This window comes from Puntigrus tetrazona, chromosome 4 (genome assembly GCF_018831695.1).
Source record: "Puntigrus tetrazona isolate hp1 chromosome 4, ASM1883169v1, whole genome shotgun sequence".
Taxonomy (NCBI): domain Eukaryota; kingdom Metazoa; phylum Chordata; class Actinopteri; order Cypriniformes; family Cyprinidae; genus Puntigrus; species Puntigrus tetrazona.
The window spans coordinates 21,135,124-21,155,895 of NC_056702.1; the positions used below are offsets into that span (position 1 = coordinate 21,135,124).

At 41.9% G+C, this 20,772-nt stretch overlaps 1 protein-coding gene across 1 annotated transcript in view; it reads right to left on the reverse strand.

The window, feature by feature from the left end:
* Positions 1-20,772, reverse strand: part of LOC122342952 (NACHT, LRR and PYD domains-containing protein 3-like) — a 924,523-nt gene that overhangs the window by 566,745 nt on the left and 337,006 nt on the right. The gene's annotated exons all lie outside the window — the stretch shown is intronic.

The window sequence follows — 20,772 nt, forward strand, 5'->3', positions numbered from 1 at the left end:
TACTATCTTTTCCTGGGGCCAGATGAGGCCCCTTCCCAGGTACTGAACTTTAGCGAGAGCAAAGTGGCATTTGCGGGGTTGGCGGTGAGTCCAGCTCCCCGCAGTTTGGGACAGCAGGCGCCTAGATGGTCCTCCCAGGTCAACCACCACGACATCCAGGTAATATAGGACTTATAGGACTGATGGGGTCGAGCACGATGTCCATCATTCCAGGGTCGAAATGTACCGGGCCCTTCCCAGGGTGTTGAGCAGCTCATCCACATGGGGCATGGGGTAGCCACAAACTTTGAGACCTCATTTAGGCGCAGGAAGTCACTGCAAAAGCGGAGGGTGCCGCCGGGTTTCGAATCATGACAATGGAGCTGACTACGGACTGTGGGACGGCCCAATTACCCCCAACTTCAACATTTGCTGGATCTCGCCTCTGTAGCTTGCCAAAAGCCTCTGGGACATGGTAGGGCCGCTGCCGGGCGATGACTCGGCTGTCCGGATGTCGTGGTTCCACAACGCTGGTCTGCCCGGGTGAGAGAGAGAACACATCGGAGTAATGACCAATCAGCTTGAGTAGATTTGGCGTGATAGATCTGTTCGGTCCTTCGCGCCCTGGCTGCCGCAGAGACAGTAGATAACAGGGCCGATCCACTCTATGACAGTATATGGACCCTGCCAAGTGGCGAGGAACTTGCAGGCTGCTGTCGGGACAAGGACCATCACTCAAGGACCAGGCTGGAACTCCCGTGGTTGGGGGCGCCCGGATTGTAGTGGTGCTGCTGGGTTTTGCTCATGTGGTCCCGGACTAACAGCATGACTCAGTCTATTTGATCCTCATCTGGCAAACATGTTCAATCATGGTTCATCTGGCAAACATGTTCAATCATGTGGTTGGCTGCTGGCTGCTGTTCCTCAAGCACACAAGGTTGGCGTGCCAAAGAGGAGCTCAAAGGGGGTGAAGCCTGTTGACGCATGAGGCACCTCCCAAACAACACATAGGGGAGCATGAGGTCCCAATCTCTCCTGTCTTCTCATGGCCACTACATGCCGTGACATCTGTTTTAGAGTTTTGTTGAAATGTTCAACGAGCCAATCAGTTTTCAGGTGTTATACTGTGGTCCAGAGTTGCTTAACCCCAGCAGCCGGCAGAGGTCATAGCAGCCATTAGCCGACATAAAGGGGGTACCCTGATCGGGATGCCAACTTGGTCGAAGAGCAGAAAGAGCTTGTGGGAGATGGACTTGGCCGTGGGCTTTACGCAGGGTACTGCTTCAGGGTACCAGGTGGCATAGATCGACAACCACCAGGATGTGTTCATATCCCCGGCAGACTTTGGCATTGGCCTCACAAGGTCCATCCTGATGCACATCGATGATGCGCAGTGGGATTAGTGGACTGGGGGAAGAGTCCTTTGGCGACGACGCTGGCAGGTGGGACAAGCTTGGCAGAAACGCTTTTGACTTTGGCCTCCAGGCCGGGGCCAGTGAAAACAGTCTCGGATCTGTTGGATGGTTTTGCCAGTGCCAAGGTGACCTGCCATCGGGTGTGAATGGGGCCAACTGAGAACGGTCTTGCTGTGGGGCACAATTAACAGTTTCTTTCCTTCCCCCTTTGCTCGGTGACACAGTAAAGCAGGCCATTTTCCACAATGAAGTGCGCGAGAGGATGGGGCCCGGCCGCACCTCCTGTTCTTCCAAAATCCTCACTTGAAGCCAGCAGTGTTTCAAGCGGTCATCTTCCTTTTGGACCCGGCAAAGGAGCCTCCTTCCGTCAAATGTTGGAAAACATCAAGAAAAGGGTTAGGATTTTGGGAAGGGAACTCACCATCTTTCCCGCTGGCTAGAAGGCTAGAGGCTAGAAGGGCTGGTTGGCGGTGTGGTCCTCGGATCGTTTCTTCGCCTCGACTGCACCCTCGGGGCTGTCAGGCTGAGTGAAGGTGGCCAATAGGCGGTCGAACTCCAGGCCAATCTCGGCCAATAAGTACAGGAAACAGCAGATCATTTAGTATCCCCACCTCTACTGTCCAGGAACCCGAGCGCCAGTGATAGTGATGGAATGAGCTGGGACTTGCCGTGTGTCTCCATGCACACACGTGATCGGGCAGGAGAGTTTTGCTGTCAAGTCAGGGTCCCACCACTCGAGGCTGCAGGATTTTAAGCTTTTAAAACTATGGTTGAACCCGCTTAGTTACATGTAAAAGCAGAAAACCACCTGATTAACAGGTTAATCTTTTACATTTCCATTTCATGATCAGTAAAATAATTGCAATTAACTCTCTGTAAAAGAGCCTAATTTATGTGGAGATGGACACATTGACCGTGAATCGACAGATTCTACAGACTGGGTTCTTAATCCTATTCCTCTCAAGTCCCTGCTCTGCATATTTTTTATGTTTCTCATAACGCTTTCTCATAACGCTTGAAACATTTGTTCTATTCGAACGTAAGTGTCCTGCTAAGTGGACATCAGGGTATTTAAATTATAAAATTTAATTTCAAAGTGAAAGTATAAGTTCCATTTAAAGTTTATTGAAGCTTGTGAGACGTGGAATGTATATTGTATTTATTTACAGAAGTATATGATGTCTGTCACACTAGCACCACCATCAGCTGACGAGCCGGTCACATGGTCAAGATCCCAGTCACCCGATTACTAACTATCAACACCTGTAGCCACTTATCCGCTCCTTGATCTCAAGGTTGCATCCCTACCTGTACTCTGCCTGCACTCTCGAGCTGCCATCCTCAGGAACTCTGACCCTTTTGAAGGGAAGTTATTTAGACTCTCCTTAGGTTGTTTCTCTCTACGGGTTTTGGGAAACCCAGTCTATGTTTGTTTCTATGGCTACTCGCCGATACCTCAGTTTGTTTTAATAAAGAAACCATTACCTGGAATTTCTTCTGTGTCTGCCTCTCGATCAGACGTGACAGAAGATCAGCCCATCGACATACAAAAATATGGAAGCGCAAGAAGAACCTCGAGCGATCCCCTTCAGTCGCCTCCAAGCGGTTCGGGAAACTCTATCAGCACCCCTCAGCCTGCCCAGTCCCATTGCTCAGGCCATTTTCACCTACTTCCTGTGTGGGCTTCCTCCTTCAGTGCTCCTGTATTTGGAGATGCAGCCAGATCTCTTTCCGACCGAACGGGCAAAATTGCATTTGTCATCTCTCACTTGTCTGGAAGAGCACTCCAATGGGCGGAAGCACTGTGGGACGATCAACAGTTCCTGAGCAAGCTCACTGGAAAGTTTTATCGCACATTTCAGGAGGTATTCGGTCAATCCGCTACGAGTGTGACCGTACAATGAGCTTCTTCAGCTACGGCAGGCAGAGCTCCCCATCCACAAGTGCATGCTCCATTTCCGCATACTGGCGATCCGTGAGCAGCTGGAATGACACCGCACTACTCTCCATGTTTCGTCAGGGTCTGAATTCAACCATACGCCAAGAAATGGCGATTTTTGAGGACACGGTGGGACTAGAGGTGTTCCACTTAAAAGCCACCAACGGCACAACACATATCGCTTGTCCGCCGCACGCAGTTCCTTCTTAGCCGCCTACTCTTCCGCAACCCGAACCTATGCTCACAGATCATTATCGCTCTCCAACCTGAAAGAACGAACCCGACGTGCGGTCAGGAGAAGGATTATGCTTGTACTCATGCGGCTCCTCGACTCACATCATCCGCTACTGTCCTATCTGACCACCTCAACCAACGGTGAGTGTCACTACCCTAATTCTCTCTAGTCGCACGCATTCCCTATATAGACGCTTAACCTCTCTTTCTGTCGGCAACTTTTCCCAGTCAAGGTCCTGGTGGACTCGGAGCATCCGGGAATTTCATCTCGTCTCTACTTTGGCTGACTTCCACATTCCCGCCACCGAAGTTCCACTACTTACCATATCTCTACTATTCAGGCAGACCCTCTAACGGTATGGTGCGTGCATCACACTCTGCTCGCTCCCCTCCAGATTGGCAGTGTCTTCACATGGAGACGCATCTTCTTGTTAGTTTTAGAAGATGCTACTGTGGATGTGGTTCTGGGCCGAATTCTGCCTCGATCTACACCAGCCAGTAATCAAGTGGAAAACAGGAGAGATTCTGGTGTGGAGTCAACTCTGTAAGGAGAGATGCCTGGTCCCACTTACAAAGAGGTCCTTCAATCACCTATCCTGTCACCCACGACCGTAGAGAGCCCTGAGAATCATGCCATACCTACCATCCCACTGAATACTACAATTACTCAGACGTCTTCAATAAAACTGCTGCCACTCACCTACCTCCAGACCGCTCCTGGGATTGTGCTATAGACCTGCTATAGACCTTCCCAGAGGTCGAATATACCTCTATCGGTCCCGGAGAAAGAGGCCATGGAGGAGTACATTCAAGAAGCTTTACCCAGGGGTTAATCCGTTCTTCCACTTCTCCCGCCGCTTCTAGTTTCTTCTTCGCCGCTAAAAAGATGGAGGTATCCGACCATGCATAGACTATCGAATGCTAAATGACCAAACTGTCAAATCTCGCCTACCCTCTGCCATTAGTCCCAGCCGCCCTGAAGAATTACATGAAGCTGGCATCTTCAGCAAACTCGACCTACAAAGTGCTTACAATTTAATTTGTTTCTGCAAAGGCGATGAGTGGAAGACTGCTTTCATCACCCAACCGACACTACGAAGTACCAGGTAATGCCGTACGGCTCTCAAACTCACCTTCAGTGTTTCAGAACTTCATGAATGAAATCTTCCGACATGCTAAACCGGTTTGTACTAATATACATTGATGACATTCTCATTTATTCATCCAACCTAACCGAACACCGCAAGCATGTAACCCAAGTCTTGACTGAGTCATTTAAGATAACTTATCCAGTTTAAGATAACTTATCGTCCTATGGTGGTAAAAATGTGAAAGACGCCTCTTTCGTCTCCACCAACCCCATCCTACCTCAGAGGAACCTGAGACCATTCTACCCACTTCTGTCTTCGCCACGCCTATACTGTGGTCCCTTGACGAACAAATTCGAGAAGCCACGACGCCGAACCTGCTCCACCGGGTTGGCTTTTTTAATGACACGCCAGCACCACCATCAGCAGACGAGCCGGGTCACATGGTCAAGATCCCAGTCACCCGACACTAACTATCAACACCTGTAGCCACTTATCCGCCCCTTCATATACATGCCCTGTTCACTCGACAGCTGATCTCAAGGTTGCATCCCTACCTGTACCCTGTCTGCACTCTCGAGCTGCCGCCCTAGGAACTCTCTCTGACCCTTTGAAGGGAAGTTATTTAGACTCTCTCCTTAGTCTGTTTCTCTACGGGTTTTGGGAAACCCAGTCTATGTTTGTTTCTCACGGCTACTTCGCCGATACTCCCAGTTTGTTTTAATAAAGAAACATTACCTGGAATTTCCTCTGTATCTGCCTCTCGATCAGGATGTGACAATGTCACACTTGTGTGTGAAGACAAAAAAAAATTACAGATTTAACAGACAGGAGTTTAGGAGTAGGAAGTAATGAACACTGTGGTTGTTGGAAAACGGAGTGTGCTGTTTTTAGAAATATAAATTTAATCTGTCTGCCTCATTTGTTAATAATGATCATCACGCTGGTATAGAAATATTTTGTGAAATAAAAATTTTACATTTTTCTCTTCCCAATATCGTGTTTATTACAGAACAGCAGAACTCTTTCAAAACTCACAAAACAAACATGCTGAAGAAAGTGCAATATATTTTTGAGGGTGACCAAGAAAATGAAGCACACGTTAAGGTTGTTTTACAGAACTGTTCATCACAGAGGGAGATATGAAAGATGTTAATCACAAACATGAGATTCTGAAGATTGATGATGATGCTTTCAAGAACAAAAAACACAGAATAAACCAATCAAATGTAATGATATATTTACTAAAACTGAAGAAAAACAATGAGAAAAAGATTGTTCTGACTAAAGGAGTCGCTGGCATTGAAAAACTGTCTCTGTGCACAAGTTCATCCTGGACTGGGCAGAAGGGAAAAGCCAATCAAGATATACACTGTGTGTTCTTTGCTTCCATTCAGAGAGATTAACTTAATGACAAATGAAGATTTCAGTCTCCATGAGCTTCTTCTGGAATTTTATCCTGAAGTCAAGGATATGGAGAAATCAAAGCTATATACGAAATATAAGCTAGCATTTATATTTGATGGACTTGATGAGAGTCGCGTCTGCCTCTAAATTTTAATAGTAGGTCTCTGAACACAGTTGAGAAAAAGCATCTGTAGATGTGCTCTTTACAAGTCTGGTCAAAGGAACTCTGCTTCCATCAGCTCTTGTCTGGGTCACATCACGACCAGGAGCAGCCAATCAGATCCATCCTCAGTATGTGGGTTTGTTCACAGAGGTGCGTGGTTTCGGTGATCAACAGAAGGAGGAGTACTTCAGAAAAGAATCAAAGATAAGAGTCTGTCCTCCAGAATCATCTCACACATTAAGACTTCTCGTAGTCTCTACATCATGTGCCACATTCCTGTGTTCTGCTGGATCACAGCCACAGTACTTCAGGATATTCTCACTGAGAACAATGAAGAGAACATCAGCACAACACTAACTGAAATGTACATTCACTTCCTGCTGATACAGATGGCCATAAAGAACCAGAAATACGATAAAAAACAAGAAAGAGAATGTTCAGAGCACTTACAATTAAATAAAGAGATGATTTTGAAGTTAGCCAAATTAGCGTTTGAACAACTGAAAAAGGAAAACATTGTGTTCTATAAGGAAGATCTGAAAGCATGTGATATTGATGCAAATAAAGACATGGAGCCCACAGGAATGATTGCTGAGATCTTCAGAAGGGAACATGGAATTCATGGAGCAAAGGTCTTCTGCTTTGTGCATCTGAGTGTTCAAGAGTTTCTTGCTGCAGTGCATGTGTTCATCTGCTACCTGAACAAGAACATGAAGGAGCTTCAGTTTTTCTTTGATGGGCCAGAAGAAAATTTGACATTAAAGAAATTACTGCAGAAAGCCATTAACAAAGCCATAGAGAGTCGGAGAGGACATCTGGACCTGTTCCTGCGGTTTCTGATGGGAATTTCACTGGAATTCAATCAACACCTGCTCAAAGGCCTGATCACACACCCTGAAGACACTACAGAGAGCATTCAAAAATAACTCAAGTACATTAAAAAAAAAAACAAAATAAGTACATCTCAGATGACATTCTAGTAAATCTATTCTACTGCTTACTTGAACTCAAGGATCATTCATTATATGAGGAATCCAAAATTACCTCAGTTCAGGGAAACATCCAGGAAGAGATCTCTCTCATCTTCAATGTGCACAGTGCTTGATCTCACATACTGCTGATATCAGAGAAGGTGCTGGATGAGTTCAATCCAAAAAGGTTCACATCAAAAAAAGACTACAGGACACTGATTCCAGCTGTGAGATGCTGCAGAAAAGCTTTGTGAGTAATTTCACCCACTGCTGTTCATTTAAACGTTTTGTTGTACATCAATGAACAGTGAAATGTGTAAATATTTAATAATGTTTTTATTATGGAATAGTACAATATTGCAATTTTTTAACTGAAATATCTTCTATTTTGGCAGATTTGATGGCTGTGGATTTGATGAAACATGCTGTGACACTGTGTCTTCTGCTCTACAATCATCAAACTCTCATCTGATAGAGCTAGACCTGAGCTGCAATCACCTGCAGGATTCCGGAGTGAAGCTGCTTCTGATGGTCTGAAGAGTTCACACTGTCGACTGAACATACTGAGGTTTGAAATTAACATTCACTAAATTACTATGTTCAAATATGTTGATAAATAGTTGTTTCTTAACTATAACTAACAGATACTTTCCCTATCTATACCATAGTATGATTGTGTCAGTGACATTTTTACAAAAACACAAGGCAGGCAATGCCTACTCCAAAAAAATAGTTTGAGCTGTTTCCATGTGAATTTAAAAACCTGTTTCCCTTTCATAATGGATTTGATTTGATTTATGATTTAAACCCATCAGTTCATCAACAATTTCACCATCCAGTTGTCACAGACCTGCCAGATTCTGGTCACCACCCAATCCCATCGATCCAATTCCCCAAGCATTAACTGATCACACCTGCACTTAAACCAGCCACTCAGCAATCATCAATACATAAGCGCACACCACCATTTACTTCCAGTGTCCGAGGCTCGATTTACGAAGTGGACTCATTCCATGTTCTCCTACAAATTACTATCTCGAAAATATAAGCATCTATACATTTACCCGTAAGGGTGTCCTCTTTGTCACCTGTGGTCCTGTTCCTTTGCCATCTGTGGTTGTGGTGTGTGTCTCCTGGATCTTCTTCCCGACTCATCATTTGTGGCAGGAGATAGTACTCATACCTCAATATACTGAGCTGTTCCATCATCTATAAACCTTGTAAATATTATACCTACCCTCTGTGTGAGTCTGCATTTGTTACACCAGTTAGGCTCATCAACCATTCATGATCAACTTATTATCTCGGATTATAATGATAAAACTGCTTCTTCCTGCCCATTTGCTTTATACAGCATTTCCTTCATCTTTAAAATGGAAAATAACATAGATTTACATTACTATCATAATACACCTACTATTGTATTATAAATGAACAGTGTGCTATGCAGAAATTTCTATAAAATTATAGCTTAGGCCTAAATCCAGCAGTTTGATGTTTGAGTTTTGGTTTGGTTTTAAACAGCAAAAATGAAAACTTCAGCAGGTACAGTATTGGTGTTGAAGCACATACTGGTGACAAAGATAAACTTCACTATGAAAGTCATAGTTCAAAACATGTTCAAATACATGGGACATGTTAAAAATATATAACAAACTTTTGATTTGAAATACTTAAATATTTTTTGTTGTTGTTTTTGTAAATTGTGCTATTTATTGATTCTGTTTAATCGTCGGTTATCGATCACTTTTAATGCGTGTGGTTTTGTGTCCTGTCTGTCTGCCTGTCTGCTCATACCAGCCTGTAACTGTAGTGTTTATTTCGCTCCTAGAAGATAAAAATTCTTTACGCCATTTTTCTTGTTATAGTTATCTACTCTCGCAAACCACATCGTGGACAGAAGAAACTCCACCGCACACAAATACCAGCAGCGTGAAAGCTGGCTTTGTCCACGGCCCTAATGTTCTCATGCATCTTCCTGCTGGAGCAGGGGATTGCCCTCTCGAGGACTATCCAGAGACCCACTTCTGCCTCTTCCAACCACTCCCCATTACCCGGAGAGCTGTCTGGGCAGGTGATTTACTATCTCGAAAATGGACTAAACCTCCTTTAACAAGCTGTTGTCCAGGAACGGTTAGCATTTCGAGAAACCAATTCGCCAGAACTGGGTCAGGATTATTGGAGTGCTGGTATGTGGAACCCCACTCACGCATCCAGAGTCAATGTGCCCACTCATCTCACCGATCACGGAGCAACAAACAGCTCAACCCATTTGTGGAGTTTAATGCAACCACAGAGCCATCTGCGCTGGAGGGAGGCCAGAGCCGTGGAGCAGCACCGACCCGAGACCAGTCAGACCAGTTGTGTGAGCTGGCAACAGAGCATGCAAGCTGGTGGAGACAGGCCACTACAGCGAGCGTACACGGCTGCTGGAGTCTCTGCCAACTGCACAACAGCTGAGGATGAGCTGATTATATCTGGGGCTGCTGGATCTACAAGAAGAGCTGGATGATGTAGATCTGTGAATTAGGACCTGGCACTTGAGGAATATCCTGGAGTTCTATGGTCCTGTCCAGCCATCCTGAATGCTCTGCTGCCTGCCAGTCCCCGCCCCACAAGGCGGCCATACTGAGAAAATACTTCCTGAGCGCATCAGCCAGCTACCATGCCACGAACAGCGCCTCCAAGCAGTGACCTTCACAGCCACAGCCATCTCCAGTGTCTAATTCCCAAGTTTTTCCCACCCTTATCCACCGTCAATGTTTCCCATCAGCCCGGTCGCGTCATCCCCAGCTTCCTCACCATCTGGTGCTCGCCATGGGTCTGCCGGGTCACTATCGCCGTTGTGTGATGGAGGATCCTCGCTACATCGCCAAACTCTCCGCAGTCCTGGACTCCAACATCGGCCTGCGCCACCTGTCTAACGCTTCCCATGGGCCCTAGAACCCTCCTCTCATCCGTAAGCCATCAGTCCACCAAGACCCGCCAAGTACTCCATCATCCCTCCGGCCCGGCATTGGTCCATCACAGTGACCATCCGCGTCCGGGATCTCCTCTCTCCGGCTTCACCCGAGGACCTCCATCCCTTCGGACCTGTCAGGCTCCTTCTGTATCCCTCCAGCTCCACCTCAGTCTCCCTCTGTCACTCTGGCTCGGCACATCCTTCTCAGCCCACCGTGTCCCATTCGTTACTGAAGCCTGGCCACGTAGGCCCTCCAGTGCTTCTGCAGACACCCCTGCCTCAAGCTCCGCTCACACCAGGGGGCTATGTCACACATGTGAACTTTGGCTAAAGTTGTTTCTTGTAATTGTGTCCAGTGTTAATTGTTTCATTGTCTTCAGGTGTGTCTTATTAGTTTAAGTCAATTTCTCTGTGTATTTAAGTTCCAATTTACTTGTCCTTAATCGCTGCTCTCATCTTTTAATGCTGTGGTGGTTTTGTGTCCGTTCTGTTTCATGTTCCTGCCTACAAATCCGTAATTGTAGTGTTTATTTAGTTCCCTAGAAGATTAAAATTGGTTTACGGTTATTTTTCCTCATTGAGTGCTTCCATGTGTCTGAAACCGCACCTTGACACCATTTCTTCAACAACAATATTGTCGAGTTGCATTACCATTTCATCTGATTCTAGCTTCTTGTATTTATTAAGTTAAATTATCTAAAATACAAAAAGACTTCTAACGCTGGCTTACTTCTATTATTTTTCTGTTTTATATATTTATCTTAGATTTTATGTAATAACAATTTTCACATTTTTTTAATTTTCTTATTAATAAGTTGTACTTTGGGGTAAAAAAGCTATCTGCTAAATGACTAAATGTACATAATAAATGAAATTTTCAGATTTTTCTGTAATATAATATAAAATAAGAACATGCTATGCTTAAGTTGTTATAGATGCCATGAACTTAATTGCAAATAATAACAGTTATAATCAGCAGATGGATTTTACTATTTGGTATAGTTTTTATACTAGATTTTTATGTAATAATAATGAATGCATTGTTATTGTATATACTACAACGATTGTATTAGGTTAAAATGATTGATATTATTTTTATCTTTTAACCACTAGATTACAAAAGATGCATATACATGCGACTTTTTGCTAAATTGTGTAATCTAATATTTAATCGTATTTTAAAATTAATATATTTCAAGACTGTAAGATTATCACTCCTCCCCACCTCTAATAGATGGCTGACTTCTAGCTATTTGTAGCCATGGCATGGATAGATTCAGAAGGTAAACTGATATATGATGGTTTCATTCTTAGTTATGATAATTATATGTAAAACATCAATATTAATGATTTTAGAAATACATTTATAATATATTTTTAAATATAGTACCTTTGAAACATCTGTCGCTACATTCATATTCAATACAACGTGATACATACGTATGCTAACAAAATATATGCACTGCAATGACTCAGTGATAGTTTAGGCAAAGCCCACAATCAGCATTTTATTTCTTAGCCCTTAGACCTCAGTCTTTAGCCCCATTGTGTTCTTTACTTTATAAAGTCTGATAAGTACAAACATGCACTCAAGATTATATATCTAAACTGAATCATTTATAAAAACTTCATATATAAAAATCTTACATTAATACAGTATATTTTTATTTTTGGATCTCTCTCTTTCCCAGGTTGTGTGGCTGTAATCTCACTGCTCAGTCTTGTGAGAGTTTATCTTCTCAGTTTTACAATCTTCAAACTCTGTCCTGAGAGAACTGGACCTGAGTAACAATGACCTGCAGGATTCAGGAGTGAAGCTGTTTCTCTGAAGGACTGAAGAGTCCAAACTCTAAGCTGGAGATATTTTCGAGGTAAATGTTCCAAACTCTAAGTTGGTGATTTTAAGATTTGAGTTTATATAATATTTATATATTTAATTTTGTATTATTAAATGACACTGATAAGATTAATTATGTGTGGAAACTACTGTGTTCATCTTGTTTAGACTTTCCACATGTAATCTCACTGATCAGTCTTGTGGAAGTTTGTCATCAGTTCTACAATCCTCAAACTCTACTCCCTGAAAGAGCTGACCTGAGTAACAATGACCTGCAGGATTCAGGAGGAAACTGCTTTCAGATGGACTGAAGAGTCCAAACTCTAAGTTGCTAGTGATGATAAAGTGTGAGCTTCACTTATTTATTTAATCATCAATCAATCAACGAACACTGTTAAGAATAATTATGTGTGCAATTACTGTGTTCATCTCATTCAGATCTTATGTGCATGCAATCTCACTGCACAGTCTTGTGAGAGTTTGTCATTAGTTTTACAATCATCAAAGTCTGTGGCCCGAAAGAACTGGATCTGAGTAACAATGACCTGCAGGATTTCTGGAGTGAAGCTGCTTTCTGAAGGACTCAAGAGTCTAAACTCTGAGCCAGTGGATGTTAAGGTTTGTGTCTAACACGTCTATTTATTTATTTAATATCACACTGTTAAGATTAATTCTGTTTACAAAAAGTATTGTTATTAATATTTCTGTGATTAGTCTTCAGAAGTAGATTTCATTTGGCATAAGCATTCAGCAAATACGCTTTTATATCATTTAAACATATCTTTGAATGACTAATGAATATTTAAATTCACAGAACTTTGCAGGATTCAGGAGTAAAGCTTGTGTGTAGGACTGTATCAGTGTAAGTTCTCTGCATGATGATCTGTCTGAGTTTAGCTTCACAATACTTAACTAAATGTTAATACACAGAAGGAATATCTAAGGATTTAAATTATTATTATGCTGGCGCAGCTTCGCTGTGGCACTGTCTCACCGCTTCGGATAGTGGTACAATCATCCACAATAGTGGCATATGTGTGGCACCCGGGTATCAGAGAAGATCGGGCTCGAGTGGAAACCTCCACCTTGTCCTGTACACAGGTGTGGCTAGCGCTATCTTTTTTTCCCAGAGGTGCACGAAGAGCTCACAGGAACGTGGATAGCACCTTTTTCTGCCAGAAACCATTCTGGTAGTTATTCCTCCCTCACTACCCTGATGTCGAGTTAGTCAGTCCCCCAGGAGCAGTCTCCATATAGCAATTGTGTCAGAATCGCTGCTAACACTTGGTGGGGAGATCTTAGAATGTCATCCCCGGGCCCCACCCTGTGCAGTGTCCTGGATTGTGCCTTATCCTGATGTACAGCAGACGCAGCATCTCCACAGGCCATGTGAGCTGACGAATGCCTACAGTTCTTTCATGACAACGTGCTGTGAACAACGTGATTACACTTAGTAGTTCCAGCACCTTCGCCAGCGCTATCTGTAGCTGTGTCCAGCCAAATCTGCATTTGACAGACAGAGAGATTCTGAATGTCTTTTTGTCCCTAACCATCCTCTTCGGTGATGCAGTGGAGATCTTTGCCCAGCAGTTCTCTGTTGCTGCATCCACCCGGCTGGCAGCAGAGAACAGCCAGCTCGCCACCAGAGGGTAGCTCTTCTGCGCCATCCCCACTGAAGAGGCACTTCCAGCAGTCTTCATCCAGCCAACACCATGGAGCCGGCCACAAGCATAGATGCAAGCGCTCCTGAGACAGGGCACCCAGTGATGGAGGGAGCTGCTTTTTGGGAGATGGTGACCGCACCACTGCCTCCTAGCAAATGAAAACTATGGCAGCTCCTTGCTCCATTCAAAATCACACCACTCTATTCTGCTTGCATACTCTGAGTAATTGTTGCTGACATGACAGATCTATTAACTATTTTTTTACTTGAATAGTTGTAGTTTTATTACTCTGCACTGATTGTATTGTGTTCAATTTCAGTGTAAAAAGGTGCTGAGATTGTAAATAGTTAACACTAATTGTTATTATGATGATTGCTTTTCATTTTCTTATGTAATGTCAATATATATATATTGCTTCCTTGCAAACACTCATGTTCAGCATGCCTACACTGTAAATCAGATCATGTGCTAAATCATTAGGTTTTATCGTTAAGCTTAACTGAGATAATGATAACCTAAGAAAGTAGTATAATCATATTAATGTAGAATATCTGATACTGGAAAAAGTAAACCATTGTGTCATTTTTGTACAAAATCTTTTATGGGTGAGGGTAGCAGCAGATAAGATTAGAAATATTGTGAAGTTTGTTTATGTTTCCAATACTCTTCTAGGATTACTACATTTATTGATTGTCAGAGAGATAAATACCACTACTTGTTCCATGTCAGTGGGAGAGATCTAATGTCTTATGATTTGGGGCAATATATATATTAAATGAGTTAATAACATTATCTTATCTGTTTTTTTATTTACCAACCAGTTCAGCATGAACAGGAACAAACTAATATGATGTGGACCGTTGTATGCTTTGTAGGTTGTTCGGCTGTATGGTGACAGAGGAAGGCTGTGGTTATGTGTCTTCAGCTCTGACTTCTCAAACCCTTCCTCACACCTGAGAGAGCTGGACCTGAGCTACAATCACCCAGGAGATTCAGGAGTCAAACTGCTCTCTGAAAACTGGGAGGATCCAAACTGTTCACTGAACAAAACTCAAGTATGTCATAGAGCAAGAGGTTTATGGAACTTCCCCAATACTCTGTCTGCATCATCTACTGTTTGTTCTAACTAGTTGGAAAACATACTGGAGGATTTGCCATAATATAAATTAAAACATTTTACTGTGTTGTTTCTATAGCTACAAGTACTTAGGCTAACAGTAAAACTACATTTCAGTAACATGGTGGTAGCGCCTTAGCATTCTAACCCAAGTAGCTTCTCAGTATGGATGTAAAAGAGCCTTTGCAAGAGTCTAAATTATAAATCTCCATTAATTTGCAATCTCTATTCTCAGAAAAGTGTAATCAAGCGTCTGTTTTACGAGCAAAAGAGACAAGACTATGAATTAACTACCTAAGATGTTGGTTCACCCACAGCATGATAGGCATGTAAGGTACCCAATTTACAAATCAAAATACCGCCTTTTTAACCAGAAGCTGCGCTTACAATATTATCATTGACAGAGATAATCGCAAATGATAATGTCAACTCAATTCTTGTACTTGAGCCTCTATTAGTAAAATTGTGGAATCACTGAAGGCTGAAAAGGCAAACTGATATGTGTATCAAAAGGGAAAGATTTTCTGATTCCTCATTAAGAGTTACACAAATTTGATATTCATTGCTCCGACTACAGCGATATTAAGACATTCCGGCAATTCAGTACACAGTTTTAGTTGGGATAGCTTCTACAACAGGAGGCACGACAGCATGCCACACCCAAGGCTTTCAGCCAAATCATTTGCCAAAATCAGATCTACGCCTCCCATTGGTAACAAAGGTCGTACGGCCTTTTACTTGACTTCTTGGATCAGGTGTAAAGAACTGTGTAATCTTGTTCTAGAGTTGATAATGGAGGAGAATCCAGGGTCAGGTTGCACACTCCTAGTAAATCTCAAGATAATGTTATTGTTCAGGGGTCGTTGGTAGCCCGCCATAGCCAAGGCTTGCGTATCAGTTACTGCCAGGTCTTCATTTCTTCATTACCACCTACACTATCACAGACTTTTTTGTGTCAGTGAAACACTGAGATTTGCTACATCAAAACAACTTAGGGTTACCTGATTTAAGAATGAAAATAATTTCCAACAGTGTTTGTATGACAGGCCTTTCGGTTGTCTCACTGTTTCTTCGTGTGTTGTCCTGAGTTGTATCATAAGTGAGAATCCAGGATTGCAGCATGACTGTGAAAACCATGTCTACACACACAAACACACACACACACACACACACACACACAGTTGTAGGGATTAGTGCTGTGTTGGGAAATGTCTCTAATTCAGGTGTTCAGATGGAGTGTTTTTCTCACACTGGATCTAAACACGGCAAACAAGTATCTCTGTCTGTCTGAGGAGAACCAAGCGGTGACGAGTGTGAGAAAGAAGCAGCCATATCCTTGATCATCCAGATTGATTTTGATCACTGGCCTCAGGTGTTGTGTGGAGAGAGTGTGTGACGCTGTTACTTGAGACTGAGTGGCGGGCACGTGTTTATATCAGTGTCATATAAGACCATCAGCAGGAAGAGAACCGTGAAGATTGTGTGTTTGAAATACTGACTGATGGGTCCTGGAGTTTGTCTTGCCTCCTGAGAAGATTTCTCATTCAGACACAATAACATTGTGAATTGTCTGCTCATGAAGCCGATCATCATAACAGGAGTGTGTATGGATGATAATGATATCTCTGTGAGTAGGAGTGTATGTGGATGTGAGAGCGCAGGAACTCTGTCCTTCTTCTCAGCCGCTCTGACTCAATGTGATCTCATCCACACACTCCAGACCTCACATTCACCTGTGACGCTCCTGTCCAAGGTTTACTGTTTATTATAAATCATCAGTGAAACTGTGTTGATGAATCAGAAGAGACTGAGGAGATTCCCACCCAGAATGTTTTGAGCTGCATGATGAATCAGTAACAGTGAGATTTACATTTAAATTCATGCAATAAGCTTTATCAAGTTAGTTTGACATTTTATCAGGTCTTGCTTCTGTGAAACAGAGCACAGATGTTAGTAGTATCTTCATGACATTAATACTGCATCTCCAAATTTAGGTAATTATAAAATACTGTATATAATTGGCCAGAATAAAGCGTGTCAGAAATACTCGTAAGATCTCTCTGTCTGTGTGTGTGTGTGCGTAAGTGCATGCTGCCTGGTTCCGGTGTGATCTGTCCACGGGACGTTTTATGTTCCGGTGAGTGGTTGGATGCAACTCACTAGGGAGTCGTGATCCAAAGCAGTACCTCATCTCCCAGTTTGGATGCGTGTCTCTACTCCTGGTAAATCTTCTCCATCAGCCTAGCTTATTTAACTGCATTCATCACACGTGAATCCCTGATCACCACAGAGAGAGATAAACTATACGTGTGGCAAGCGGTGCAAGTGACGGAAGGGCGCTTTAGTCTTTTCCTCCCTTTCCTTCGGGTTAGCCTGTAAGTATTGCATGTATTTTACTTCTTTAAATTTGCAATTTAGAAGATATATAGCTTAAGTTTGGCGAGTGTATGCCACATTTTATCAGGTACTTTTGTATTTCCATCTTGAAATCCTTTCCTTCCATCATGTTGTCTTTTTCTACCTTTCTCTCCTTTGTCTGTTTCGACAACTACAAAACAATGGTCTGGGGACAGAGGTGATTACAGATCGACGATGCTAATACGCCGCATTTAAGAAAAAGTTTTTAAATATAAGTGCAGTGACTTGTGTTGCAGAAATCTGTCCTAAAAACCCATCCAAAGTGAACAGACACCTGGGGCACCTGGGGAGCATTTGGGGGTCTAGTGCCTTAAGCTTATGTGTCTCACCTTCCCAAAGAACATAGTTTCTGAGTTTGTCCAATGTATAGTTTGGACTATCCCATTTTCCTGAGAGCAGCTTGACTCCTGAATCTCCCCTGGGTGATTGTAGCTAAGTTCGAGGCTCCCAGTTGTTGAGGGCTCTGAAGTCAGGAGCTGAAGACACATAACCACCAGCGCCTCTCATGTCACCATGGCACTGTAGACAATCACGGTACAATATAAACCTTTAAAAACGCCAAATTGTGCAATATCACAATTTGTTTGATCTGTTATGAAATAGTGGCGCACAATACTGATCCTGATCCTTTTAAGTGGTTTAGGTAAGAATATAAACCCCATGTTACTAAAATGGGACAGAAAAACCACCTGCAGAGTCTCAGTCACACTTTGTAAACACAACACTCAAAACTACTTTCAGGGTAACGCCCTGATCTGCACTGCCTGAGCGCATCTGTCAAATTTAATCCATTCCATTTCTATAAACAAATTGTAAAGGGAAAATTAAATTTAACTGAAAACTGCCTGACGAATATTGGTGAACTTTGTAAAACAAAACCAAATATTTTTTGAAAGATTTTGTGAGGTGAATATTGATTATTACAATTTTTAATAATGAAAAGTTTGTGAAATGTAAGCACCTTAATTTCATTGTAAATTCATTTTTTCCATCTGAGTGAACTCAAGTTTTCATTTTAAAATCGTTTTGGCATTAATTTTGTTCCCTTTAAAATGTGTGTGTGTGTGTGTGTGTGTCTTCTCTTAATTTGTGCTTTTTTAAAGTATTAAATGTGGATGCATTTTTCACTAGCTGCCGAAGATACATTTCTGCTCTCTGTGATAAGCAGAACGGACTATAAAGTTAAATTTGATTTATACCTTTTTTGATTAATATTTTCTGTTAAAAATGACTAGTTTAGTATGCTTCATTCCCTCAATCTCTCCCTGTTCCATTTTATGCTGAATCTAAGCAAGGTATGAAACACTCTTTGTGGCTGATAATAGAAATGAGGATTACAGCAGGTGAGTCAGCTGCAGAGGCAAAATATCCTCTAAGATCCTCATTTGTTGCTTTGAATAAAAGTTACAAATGTAAATATCATGCAGGTGTAAAAGTTTCCCCTTCCGGTCGGGCTGCAGTAGCTGTCAGGATTTCAAGGCCACTTTTTGCATCACTTTCTCTGCGTTTGTTTTCCATTTTCTTTGTGTGCCATCCTTATTGTTTCCTATCTGATTAGACACAGCTGTTCCTTGCTTGTAATTAGTTCATGTATATGAGGTCCTCACTGTCATTTTGATCTAGTGTTCTCTGCAGAAATGTTTGTGATGATTTCTACTGCCATTTAGTTTCATTTTTAAACGTCACATGATCGTATTTACAGCGAAAAGCTTTGTATGCACATAGAAAAGAAAAACTAAAACAATTCCAATATAAATACACATTTACTGTAACATTATATCTGAAGATTTTGATAATAATACATCTACAGCAATATTTAATCTCTAAAGTATAATGTTCATATTTTGACATTGACTAATATATAATGAGTACTTAAATTAAGCATCTTCTACTCTGTTTGAAATCTGTAGATTAAGTATTTCGATATTATTGTCTTCTTCCTTAAGGTGTATTACTTGTTAAACTCTTTTGTTCATTTGTTTTGGATAAAATTGTCTACTTAACGAATCTAAATGCACATTTTTGAAAAACGCATTTTGGTATGATGATGGGTTGTATATTCACTCAATTGGATTTGGATGGGAGGGGCTTGGATGCTGAAACTCAATAGGGAGATATCAGCTATCAGTAATTTGGACAGAAACTCTTCAAAGATTCCAGGTGTACACAATATGTATACTTCTCTCTTTCTTTTTCTTGAATGAATTAGTTACACTTTAAAGTTTAGTTTACATTTTATTATTCTAGCAGTGAGCATCAAGTGCCATATATCATTATAAAGGGGAAGAGATTGAGGTTTCAGTCTAGCTAATTTAAATCTCCCAATTTTCCTTTTTTTCTTTTAATTCTAAGAAAAACTCAAGTTATAATTAGTGTATGCTCTGCTATCCAGGAAAATAAAACACATGGAAACAATTTCCACCTTTTTAGGTTTTGACGAAAAAAAGCTAGGTTCAAAAACTTTTCCAAACAAAAGTTATGGTAATCTGAATTTTGTCTGAATCTTCAGGTATGAAAAGGGTTAAAAGTAGACGTGTTTTCATTTTCATTTAACAGTTTTAAGTAGAGATGTAGCACTATATCACCATTAAGTAAACACACTAACTTGTCCCTGGCGCGAGAGTTCTCTGCCGTTTATCAGAGCATAGTTCTGAATTTTAGTCTGTTATGTGCTGCCCCTATTTGGAATTGCATCAAATGCCCCCATGCTGAATGCCATTTCATTTCTGGTTCTGTGTTCAGTATGGGGAGTTCTAGAGGATATAGCTGGTTCCCCACGTGAGGTCCAGACTGCCCTTTAGCAGTCTCCACTAGTTGGGCAGAGCGCTAAAAACCATCTGTGCAATAACCCGAATGGACTCACCTGTTCAAGCTGTCAGGATGAGAACCAAAAGCTTGGCTCTGAAGCAAAGAGCTTATGCCCTTTTACAATTTGCTGATGTAATCAGCGATGCCAATGTTTATTGGCCCTTTTAACACACTCAAAGTGGATTGGTCTCTCAAGCAGGATCCCAATTTTTCAGTCATATCACTTGACTGAAAGGCATTGTTTTTACAAACATTTGTGAAAGATCGGGTCAAGCCTGTAGTTTAGTGAATTCCAGCATGAACTGTGATAGTATGCCATTGGTGCAAATAATCCAGTTGTGAATTGTCTCAAAAGCCAATGAAAATGGTGTGGGCTGCGTAAAACTGACAGAGCGAGGTCAGTGGATGCTGAAGCCACAGGGCAAAAGAGGTTGCCAACTCTCTGCAGAGTCAATTGTTACAAACTCATGTAGCCTTCAGATTAACTAAAAACATATTTTCATTCACTTAATATTTTAAAGGGATAGTTTACCAACAATAAAACTATCACCTGATTTACCCAACCTCAAGCTATCCAAGGTCTTCTTTCAGAAAAACAAAACAAAGGCAAAATAAAAATGTCCTGTTCTTCCAAGCATTGTAATATGTGCAAATAGATGTCCAGTAAATTTAATCCATCCATCCATAATAAAAAATTGCTCCAGATGCCCTGGGTGGTTAATAGTTACCCCAAACAAATCAATGTACTTTTAGCAATCCATCCATCGATT